The sequence below is a fragment of the Argopecten irradians genome, chromosome 10 (assembly GCF_041381155.1).
Source record: "Argopecten irradians isolate NY chromosome 10, Ai_NY, whole genome shotgun sequence".
Taxonomy (NCBI): domain Eukaryota; kingdom Metazoa; phylum Mollusca; class Bivalvia; order Pectinida; family Pectinidae; genus Argopecten; species Argopecten irradians.
In genome coordinates this window covers 16,085,146-16,096,845 of record NC_091143.1, presented here as the reverse complement: position 1 = coordinate 16,096,845, position 11,700 = coordinate 16,085,146, and the positions used below count along the sequence as shown (strand labels likewise).

Here is an 11,700-nt window from a genome sequence, read left to right as displayed (position 1 = left end):
CAGGTCCCTTCATTACTTTCTGAGAAATAGCGGTAACAGATTTTAATCGTCAAAATCAGAGATGGCCGCCTGTCAGCCATCTTGTTCACCGATCGGTTCCAAAATGCAGTATGCATAACTAGGGACCTAGGGGAACCTACACATGAAATTTGAGAAAGATTCCTTCAGTACTTTCTGAGAAATAGCGGTAACAAACTTTAACTATCAAAATCAGAAATGGCTGCCAGCTGGCTGCCGTCTTGTTGAACGATCAGTCAAAATTCAATATGCACAACTAGGGGAACATACATGTGAAATTTCAGACAGATCCCTTCATTACTTTCTGAGAAATAGCGGTAACAAACTTCAATTGTCAAAATTCAAGATGGCTGCCTGTCGGCCATTTTGTTTACCGATTGGTATCAAAATGCAGTATGCATAACTAGGGACCTAGGGAAACCTGCACATGAAATCTGAGACAGATCCCTTCAATACTTTCTGAGAAATAGCGGTAACAAACTTAAACTATAATGTTAACGGATTGGAAGACGGACCATGGACGAAAAGCGATTTGAATAGCCCACCATCTAATGATGGTGGGCTAAAAATGCCATGGAGCATATTAGTGAAAGTATATGTATGCATTTGTCAAGCATTTTTTTTCAAACCCTATGCTAAGATATTACCATCTATCCTGTTGAATTTTTGCTCAAAAAACTGTTATGCCTGACAATAAAAAAAAACTGTACATGTGAAAACAACAACAAAAAGATGATCTTTGAAAATTTTATTTCATACTATAAATAGCTGAAACAACATTATATATTAAACAGTGAAAAATGTATGTATACCTGAAGATAGTAAAATTTTCAACAGCAGACCGAAAGGGCCCATGTCGCTCACCTGGACGGTTTACACAACATAAGAAAGAACTTCTACTCTTCGTAAATAAAACCAATAGAATCAAATTATCAGCCCTTTCTGCATGGACTGATCTGATCATCTTTATCTTTCGCCAAACTTGAGTAATTTTTCTATCTATTTAAACCAGAAATTTTACACGAAACTTGATACTTATATAAGGTCTTTGATTGCTGTATAAAACAAGCACTGAAGTCGATTTTCGGTTAGACAGATATTACTTGACAAGGAAGAAAGTTAAATTTTACAAAAGGGCCAACATGAGAAGAAAATTAAATTATCTTTAAAAAAAAAAAAAAAAAAAAAAACATTTTCGCAACATTGTAATTCAAAGCTTCCTTTTCAAATGTATCTAGAAATTCCTCAATAGAATCCAGAAAAAGATCTGTCATTTTAAGGCCTGTCTATTGAAATCAAGGCTATTTATATAGGTTATCAACCTATCAAAGTTTGGGCCTATTGAAAAAATATATATAATGACTGTAACAGCCAAGTTTACATTTGATATTTTTAGCACAATGATGTTTCGGATTAAATTTTGATTATTTATTGTTCAAAACAAGACATTCAAAAATTTACTTTCATAGTGTTAAACAATCCAAGAAGCATCCATCCCCCTTTAGAGGCCTGTATTTCACTATCATGAATTAAATATACAAATATCAAGACTGAAACTATGAAAACTGTATAGGTTTCTAAACTATTTGATTTCTTTAAAAAAAATTGATTACTGTATGTGTAATTACTAGTACTTTACAAGTACATGTAAGTCAGTTATGACCACATCTTATCCAATATTTCTATTCAGAACAGGAAGCACAAAATTACTAAAATATTTCCTTTCCTTTTACCTTAATTTCTTTTCTTCAGCACCTTCCAAAGGCAAGAAAAGTAACATTAATATGTTTACTTTTCTGGTTTATTCTGTACATATGTATTAGCAAAATACAGAGTTATCTGCCCTTGTGGGTAGGTATTGATTGTGATGATATGTGTTTGCGAGAGCATCATCATATTTTTCGGCGAAAACGACGTGAAATGCGCACAGGAAATATTCTCGCACCTCGGACAGGGAAATCTCACATGATACCTGGTGCTAGATTTTTCTATCTCGTCCGATCTGCCTGGTACCTTTACGCGATTTTTGGCGGAATTTTACGCCATTTATGTAACAGTCCGCGCAATGTGATGTCATACTCTCGAATCGATGTCACACGCTTCAGACAATCAATATTATTAGAAATATGTACATTCAGCATTTACCATGCATTGTTTGGTTGTTGTTTTTAATGATAAAAATAGTATGTACCGATTGATCAGCTTTTTTCTTTGATAAACCGAACTATAGTTTTACGCGGAATGACTGAAATCGAAGCGCAGATGAAATGGTCAATCGGCTTTGAACCAGGAGGCCCAAGATGGGATAATTTTACTCTGAATGCGTTTATAGATGGTTTTATTATATCTTAGAGGCGCGAGAAAAAAAATCTATTACCTTGAAGTGATCAAGATCGGGTTATCTCAGTCGAGGGCTAAGATTTTGTAACATCCCAACCTCCGCTAACATCTCGGTTGGGATTATGTTACAAAATCTTAGCCCTCGACTGACTGAGATAACCCGATCTCGATCACTTACAGGTAACTGATTTTATTTATGACGTAACAATCGATACCTACCCACAAAAGAGCTAACTCTGTAATATGCAAAGAGGGAATAGTAAAAAGTTTTCTTTTTGTGATTTTGCAAACTGATTGATGACCTGTATATATCAGATCAAATTGTTTATTTTGTTTTATATCTAGATTTTGTTACAACAAACTACATGTTGACAGACGACAAAAAGCTGCACCATTGCATATTGACAGTCAATTAGTTCAGGTGGGTTATTAATGAACAATTGTTCAAAGTACATAAATTTCCAAATTTTACTTAACCTTTGTAAATTATTGTCGAATTTTTGTGATTTTGCTGCTTTTTAAAAGTATTCATTTTCAATTGTACGTACGTCATGTCACTGGTGTTTAACTTAACATTTCATTTCACATAGAAATGAATTGACAGTTAAACTTACTTAAATTTTCACAATGAAATGAACAACACTGCAGTTTTCACAATGAAATTAATTGCACTGCAGCTATACGGTGACTTATGAAAGTAACGGTGAAATGAGCGACATTGCATCATGAAGAGTAATGAAATGACATCAGTCTTTGGTGAAATCAATGGAGGAGGAACATTTAAATGAACATGAAAGTAATATCACAGACACAAATGCAGACCTCTGGTGGGTAGCAAATCTTTGATCGGTTCTAGATGTTGTTCTGTTGGGGAACGATCCTCGCACAATTTGGTGGGATGATATCACAATTTGCATAATTCACCCTCCACCTTGATTTGGTAGAAAAATTATGCAAAAGACACATAGAATAAAATTTACTAGAAGTTTCTAGATTGAGTCTTGATATGAGCCACATAAAATCACTAGAGATTCAGAATTGATCATCAAAACTGGCAGTCAAACACAAACTGCTTGTTTCTTTTCTTGAAAATACCATCTTTTTTCTTTTTGCTCTCCATAAATAGCTATTTGAATCGAAACATATTTCAAATAAATTTGTTCATATTAATCATTTGGAGTTTTCACAACTGAAATACACAGACCAGAATATGAACACAAAATTTCAGAGGTTTGTTTTGCCATGTTTCATCCGTAGAGAATCACTTGGAAGGTTTTGGTGGGTAGCTCTCTGGAGGATAACAGTTTGTTCCCCATTAAGATTTACCATCATCTGCTCGAGTTCCACTGTCCCGTCGAGATGGAAGAACGTTTCCGACTTTCTGATTGGACCATTGATTTACAATACTGTTCTAACATTTGAATGAGCACCTTTTTCTTAAAGCGTCCTGCTTCTCGTATCACATCGCGCACAAAAGCACTTTTCATGTCCAAACTTCCCTGTACAGTATTTAGGTGATTGAATAATGCATCGTAATCTGAAAAAGAAAATATTTGAATGAAAAAATCTGCAACCGTTTGTCAAACACATAGTTTGTACAGAAATTTGAAAAAAAAAAATCAAGGACTTTTTAAGGACTTTTCAAGACATTTTTGTCATTTTCAAGGACCTATTGAATTTTAGCTTAAATCAATACAAAAATCAAATGTTCTGTTGGCTGCAACTTTTGAAACAATTACTGAATTGATCATTTACTATCACTGATGATTAGGAATGAAGAAAAAGTTCATAAATGAAGTTCATGCAGGGATGTGTCCAATAGAAGAATACAGTCTGGATTTCAGGTCAATTTGTCCATCAAATTTCATGTTAATTTTACGCTATAATAAGAATGAGGAATGAAAATGGAATTTTTTTTTTCCTGAGGACTTTTCAAGGCTGTTTGTTGAATTTCAAGGACTTTTCAAGGCCAAACTCTTTATTTATGGAGTTTCAAGGCCAACACATAAATTCAAGGACTTTCAAGGTCAACACATAAATTCAAGGACTTTTCAAGGTCTGTGCTCACCATAAAACACCTTTCTGATTACCGTATAACCAATTATTATTGCATGTCAAAGATTTTGCTATTTGGACCTAATTCTTGAAAATTAAAATTGTAGAATACAAATTTCATTATATGGGTTCATGGGTATATATAATTCAAGAAATTCTGAATATTTCAAAGATCAAAATTTCGCGACCATGGCGATGGTTAAATCGCTAAAAAAAAAATAAAAAATCTTTCCAAAAATAATAGGCTATACAGTATAATGTTTTTAGCATTAATTATATTGTTAAGAGATTAGGTTTAGATGGTGGAGGAAAGCCAGAGTACCCAAAGAAAAAATAGTACTTGGCAACTCCATGCACAGGTTTCAAACTGTCAACTCTGGTGTGAAGGGCTCGCTGTAATATGCTACACACCTTATCACTCCGCCACAGCTATATAAATCAGAATCTGACGAGAGTACTTACTGCGTCCCGGCCGTTTGATTTCTTTGAACAATGTGTGACGTAGTCTTGTGTTGTGTGACCACATTAGGGCTTCCTTCTTGCTGTTAATTTCGTGTCCATGGGAACGATTCCGAACACTTTCAACCTCGGAAACATTGTTTTTTAGAGCACTAGGAGTAGTCACATGATTGACACTAGCTTCAGTAACATGATTTGTTGTCGGTTTCTCTTTTTCTTGTTCTACATCGGCTATCACAAGTGGAGATTCATCCTCCGACATATTTCCGTCTTCTGAGGTTACAGATTCTGCTGTAAAAGGAAAGTATTGTCTTTTATACATCAATTGACTACCATATTTTGATCTGAATAAAAGACAAGGGTTTCAAAATAAATGCATTCAGGAAATTTCTCAAATGCAGGGGTAAAATGAAGATAAGGTTTGTACAACTTGATCTGAATAAAAGACAAGGGTTTTAAAATAAATGCATTCAGGAAATTTCTGACATGCAGGAGTACAAGAGGCCCAGAGGGCCTGTATCGCTCACCTGGTTTGTAATGCTATGTAATGTTCTGAATATAAGTTCATTGTTTCTTTTCTAAAGGAATTTGAATATTTACCTCTAATTCCCCTATTGAGCCTGTCTCTTTCTGCTCCAGGGGGTCAAAGCCAAAATTTATACGAATTCTGTTAACCTCAAGGATGTTTCTGGCCAAATTTGGTTACAATCCATTCAGAACTCTAGGACGAGTAGTGATTTTTAGGATTTACCTCTATTTCCCCTATTGGGCCCCGCCCCTCCTGCCCCCAGGGGGGTCAGAGCCAAAATTTATACAAGTTTTGTTTCCCTTCCCCAAAGGATGTTTGTGGCCAAATTTGGTTGCAATCCATCCAGAACTCTATGACAAGTAGCGTTTTATAGGATTTACCTCTATTACTCCTATTGGCCCCGCCCCTCCTGCCTCAGGGGGTCAGGGTCACCATTTAGGCAAAATCTGATCCCCTTACCCTAAGGAAGTTTCTGGCCAAATTTGGTTGCAATCCATGCAGAACTCTAGGACAAGTAGCGATTTATAGGATTTACCTCTATTACCCCTATTGGGCCCCGCCCCTCCTGCCCCAGGGGGGGTCAGGGTCACCATTTAGGCAAAATCTGATCCCCTTCCCCTAAGGAAGTTTCTGGCCAAATTTGGTTGCAATCCATGCAGAACTCTAGGACAAGTAGCAATTTATAGGATTTACCTCTATTACCCCTATTGGGCCCCGCCCCTCCTGCCCCAGGGGGGTCAGGGTCACCATTTATGCAAAATCTGATCCCCTTCCCCTAAGGAAGGTTCTGACCAAATTTGGTTAAAATCCATGCAGAACTCTAGGACAAGTAGCGATTTAAAGAAAATGTTGACGGACGGACGATGGACGGACGCCGCGCCATGGCAATAGCTCACCGGCCCTTCGGGCCAGGTGAGCTAAAAATGAAGATAAGGTTTGTACAACAAAGACAGTGTAAAGGATGACAAATTAAGAGTTGTCTCCCTTGGACCGTCCAGTTGCCTTCGGTGTCCCTCCATTTTAAGACAGACAGGTCACTAATCAAACCTGGCTGGGGTAAGGTGGAGGTCACTACTGGGGTCAAATATCAAAACGGGTTAAAGGTTCAAAATCAGAAAATCAAGCTAACATACATGAGTGACAAACTTCCTTATCTGGGAATCTCTGGAAGAAATTGGGATGTTCACACTGGATAGACAGTATTATTGGTACGATACTCACTTTCCATACTCTCCGTGTCCGACACACAACTTTCCGTATCGGATACAGAGGGTGCAGGAGAGGCTGGAGGTGTCGCCCCTGGTAATGGTGAACTGGGTCGACGGTATTTCAGGTCTCTAGGTAACGGACCTGAAAACAATGATGTTAATTGCATCAATATTGCACACTTGTGTCATATAACTTCATTTGCTTGAAATTTACATAGCCAGATAAATAGTTGTGTGAAAACTCCAGCCATTGATTTGAATTAAAAAAGAATTGGGCAGAGTGGTTAATGTATCAATATATCTCTTATGATAATCTGGAACTCAAGTTGGAAGGAAAGTTTGTCAGTATGATAATCTGGACCTCAAAGTGGAAGGAAAGTTGGTCAGTATGATAATCTGGACCTCAAGTTGGAAGGAAAGTTTGTCAGTATGATTATCTGGACCTCAAGTTGGAAGGAAAGTTGGTCAATACTGAACCTAAGTATTTTGTTATCTTTCCAGTTCAAGAAAAAAGCTTTTGAGATGTTAATTCAAGAAAATGTTTAGCTACCAGCTTTCCGTCGTTTTGGTCCTGGAGATGATGACGGACTCTCATGGTGTCTTTTTTTCACACTGGCTGCTGACCAAAATTAGCTTCATCTGCCTCATCTACCATGTTGAAATTCTGTCAAATATGAAAATGATATCATCAAAATCTATTCTTACATCTTGTTGGTAATGTGACTTTTTTCTATGTCCTATAAAAGTACTATTACACATGTATAACATGGGCGAGAATAAGAGACAATGGAGTTGTCTCCCTTGGATCGCCCATGCCAACATTCAGTGTCCCTCTAGTTTAAGACAAGCAGGTCACCAGCAAACCTGATTGGGGTAAGGTAGAGGTTACAACTGCGGATAAAGGTCATTGGTGAGGTCAGAGGTCAAGTCATAATCACAACTAACATAATAGTTCATGACGAGATTATGTATTATTGAATCAGTATATTTTACATATATATCACTACATCAGATTAACATACTGTACACATGGATATTTTCGCAAGTGCTAAATTTCTTGATTTGTATGTATGCAACTTTCGCGTTTTTTTTTTGTGATAGATACACTTTTAGACATTAAACAACAAAGTTCATACATATACAAAATATTCTGTTTGGGAGAAATTTTGTAGATCGAGCGACCTTCGCGTAATAAGCGTAAATTTCTCCCTCGCAAAAATTTCAAAGTTTATAGTACCATATTCGACCCAAAAAGCACCAAGGGCACTTAAAAATAAGGGGACACTACTAATAGAAACAAATTTAGACTAGCCTTTCACAAAATTAATGCAGAAAATAAGCCATATATCATTTTGCAAAAGAAATAAACAAAGAAACCTTTTTTCATATTTTCTGTCAACATTTAGTTGGAGGTAAGAGAAAGTGAGGCCTAAAATTTTGAGAGGGACAATGAAAGGGATGCTTATTGGGTCAAATACAGTATATAATTATGCATTCATATGATAAGATTTGTTATGATCATCAAATTACAACAAAAATTGTTATTAATTGACAACCAAACACAATAGTATTAAGTGTACCTTGACTTTAAATGGATTTCCAAACATGTGGACCCGTGATGGTTGATTTTCCAGTTCCCGAAGTAACGGTGGTTGTTTTTTCAGGTAATCCTGATAATTACCCATCTGTTGTATTGGAACATTATGCATTTGATCTGGGAATAAAAATAAGGATAGCAAAGTTTGATAACATCTAATATTTTAATTAAATGAGCAATAATGACCAGAAATTGAACCCAGGCCTCAGGATCATGAATCAATCTAGTCCAGAACTGTCTTAAGTTTAGACTTCGCCAATCAAAGATTATGATACAAAAAGTTGTATTATTTTTGATTGGTTAAGTCTAAACTAAAGTCCGAGATTTTTTAATGATCCTAGAGCCAGGTCTCCAATGTGATAAATCAATACCTCTATCTATGGTATTAAACAAAACCAACCTGCACATGTTCTTTTCACACTTACAATAGAAACATGGTCAACAAGAATTTAATGAAAATTTAAACCAGCCCTTACTTTCACTCATGATATGTTTCAAACACAAATCAACAGAACTATGTTTGTACGACAAGGATGGTGGACAAAAAGACCCCAAAAGTTGTCTCCCTTGAACCATCCTGTCATATCGGTGTTCCTCCATTTTAAGACAGACAGGTCACTTATCAAAGCTGCCTGGGGTAAGGTGGAGGCCACAGCCGGGTCAAAGGTCAAGTATCTATAGGTCGGGCTATTTTCTCAAATCATTCAACTTATTTTGGTCCAAAACTTCAGATTTCTAGAACGATCAAATAAATTCTTGCTACCTTATTAACAGACAGTTTTGCAGGTGAAAGTGGAAATAAAAAACATTTTAAGTGTCAACTTACCATGATCTACAAGTTTTGTGTTGCTGTAGGATTTCTGTAAAAAGTTCATTTTCATACGAGAGATTTGGTCGAGTAAGCGCGACCGAGGAATGTCATAAGGGTTACGGTAGTATTGAGGGAGAATGCTGGGATCGGACACCGCCATAGTAAATGTGTTAAAGTCTGTCAACTCCTGTTTCAAACTTTGAATATTTCCACCAACGTTTTGAAGTAATTGGTTGAAATCTTTTCTTTGTAATATTGATGTCTTGGTCCTGTAGACAAAAGTACACAAACTTATTTCTAAATTCTACAAAAAACAACAACATTTTACAGATGTTACTGATCATGCTTTAAACAATATCATGACATTTTCAAACTTAAACCAAAATTAACTTTCGACAAACATGAGGTAATCACAAGATAAAAGAAAAGAATCTCATGATTATCTTACTCTCACAGATTCTACATTGAAAGAAGAATTAAGACATGACCAGCAATTCAAATAATATGGCCGAGGTGGTCAAGTGGCTAAGATGGTCCAAGTTATGACCAAAAGCACTCCACCTTTGGGTCTCGGGTTTGATTCCTATGTGGGGAAGTTGCCAGGAACTAATTTCAATGACCCCGACATTTAATAGGAAATTAAAAACAATTGAATCATATCAAAATATTGCACATCGGGTCTAGCTAAAAGTTTATAAGTCTAAAATCTTACCGTGAATCCACCTTGATTCCATCATTGAGGGGGACTTTCTGACCTACTGACGCTATCAACCGATCCATCTCTACCTTGGCCTGCAGAAATCAAATTTAACAGTTTAGAATTATCTCCCAACAAGACTTATGACCTTTAACAATTTTGTTTTTTGGGCGGGGAATTTACAGGAATGAACAACAAGTCAATATGTTATATGTTTATAACCATGTATCAATGATATACTTTTCAAGTGTAAAATAGAAGTATTTTTTTACAGTATTATTGAGTAGCATATTATTAAGCAAGATGCTGACAGACAGTCTCATTCATTTGATATGTTCAATTTATTCAACCCATTACCCAAATATTACAATATTTCTATTGTGCATGGTATAATGTAAAATAAATTTTAATTTGTAAGTAAGTTTTTCTCCTGATGTGATATTGGTCATTTTTTTTTTTACTCAAGTCCGTTTGGATTTAAGTTTGTTTCGAAAAAACCAGTGCTAGAACAACACAATGAAACACGCTTTACTGTTTTATAATAACTAGATAATAACTTTACCTGATTTTTAAGTTTTTTCAGGTACAGTAAGGAATGTGTAGCTGAGATTGTTGTCCATCGTGTCAGGTACAAGATTTAGGAGCTCCCATACGGTGCCCAGAGCCCGCCGTAATGGGCTGGAATTAAAATGATTAAACTTAACGAATGCAATTCACATTCAAAATCCAGAGCAGGATTCAGAGTATGCTTACATTGTAACATCCTTGAAGCAAACTCACACATTCTGATGACAAATTCATGTCTGCTTCAAAGTCCATGTCCTTACATAGTACAATGCATTCAATAACACTGCTATTGTATAATTTTTCTTAAATTAAAATTGACATTTCATGGAGCTATATTTCGCAATTTATTACAGTGTTATCTTCCTTATGGATGACAGGTACCAATTGTGACATCAATTTACTGTGTTAAGCAAAGTTTAATGTTTCCAACTCATTAGATACACAAATGTAAAGGGCAAATAATGTTATATGCAACTACAGAATACAGATTGGACATATCAGTGTAGCTTTTAACCATATTTATTTTGTTTAAAGAAGATGCAGTGAATTTAAAAGTATTCTAAAATTCTTCATATGGCGCCCAATAAAAAAATTTAACCTTGATAATAAAATGGTTTGAAAATCACAAAAGACTTTTTTCATACTTCTTGTTATTACAGCAGTTAACCACTATGACTTACCCCAGCATACATACGGTGTGGCATAGTTTTAATGTATGCTTTCATCACTGCCTCGTCATCCCATTTGGGGCATAATCTTCAGCTTATGCATCACTTAAACAGTTCATCTGCAAAGACAAATATAATATTAACCATCATATTTTCAAGTCAATGGTACTGACAATATAATAATCAAAAATGTAAGTAGAATCTAAAGACCGGACAAAACTATGAAACAGGTGCTTCTAACAAAGGTAAAGTATACGAGCAATTAGGTCACAGAAACTCTAAAACAACCTGAAATAAATACCCAATCAATGGGCAGTACAGGGGAAGCATATGATAATCTGAAGTTATATTCAAAAGAAACCTTATACATTTATTTAACCAATGTTTGCTGGACAAGAACACAATTTATTGTCTATCAAATCGCCATATCATAAAACTTTGATTTCTTCATTACTTTCATCATGCTAAAGCAGCAAAAGTTCAATACTTAGAAAAGGCTATTATCAGTGACCTTAGTTGATACAGACAGTATTTTTTACAGTAAATGATGTTTTAATTCGGAAGGGGACTGACAGTTTTTTGAAACTCTTACACACAATTCAAGTTCAGGGAGAAATTTTCACACATTTGTCAATATCTAAAAGTCATATTTATATAAGCATTAGGCCAAAAAAAATAATATGTCAGTTTAGGGTTACCTGATGGACACTAATTCTTTACCCCCGACCCTAATTTTTTTCCTAACTTCTAA

The 11,700-nt window shown here is 35.6% G+C and overlaps 1 pseudogene; it reads right to left on the bottom strand.

The window, feature by feature from the left end:
• Nucleotides 1-751: 751 nt before the first annotated feature.
• Nucleotides 752-10,969, bottom strand: LOC138332560 (integrator complex subunit 6-like; annotated as a pseudogene).
• Nucleotides 10,970-11,700: the final 731 nt, after the last annotated feature.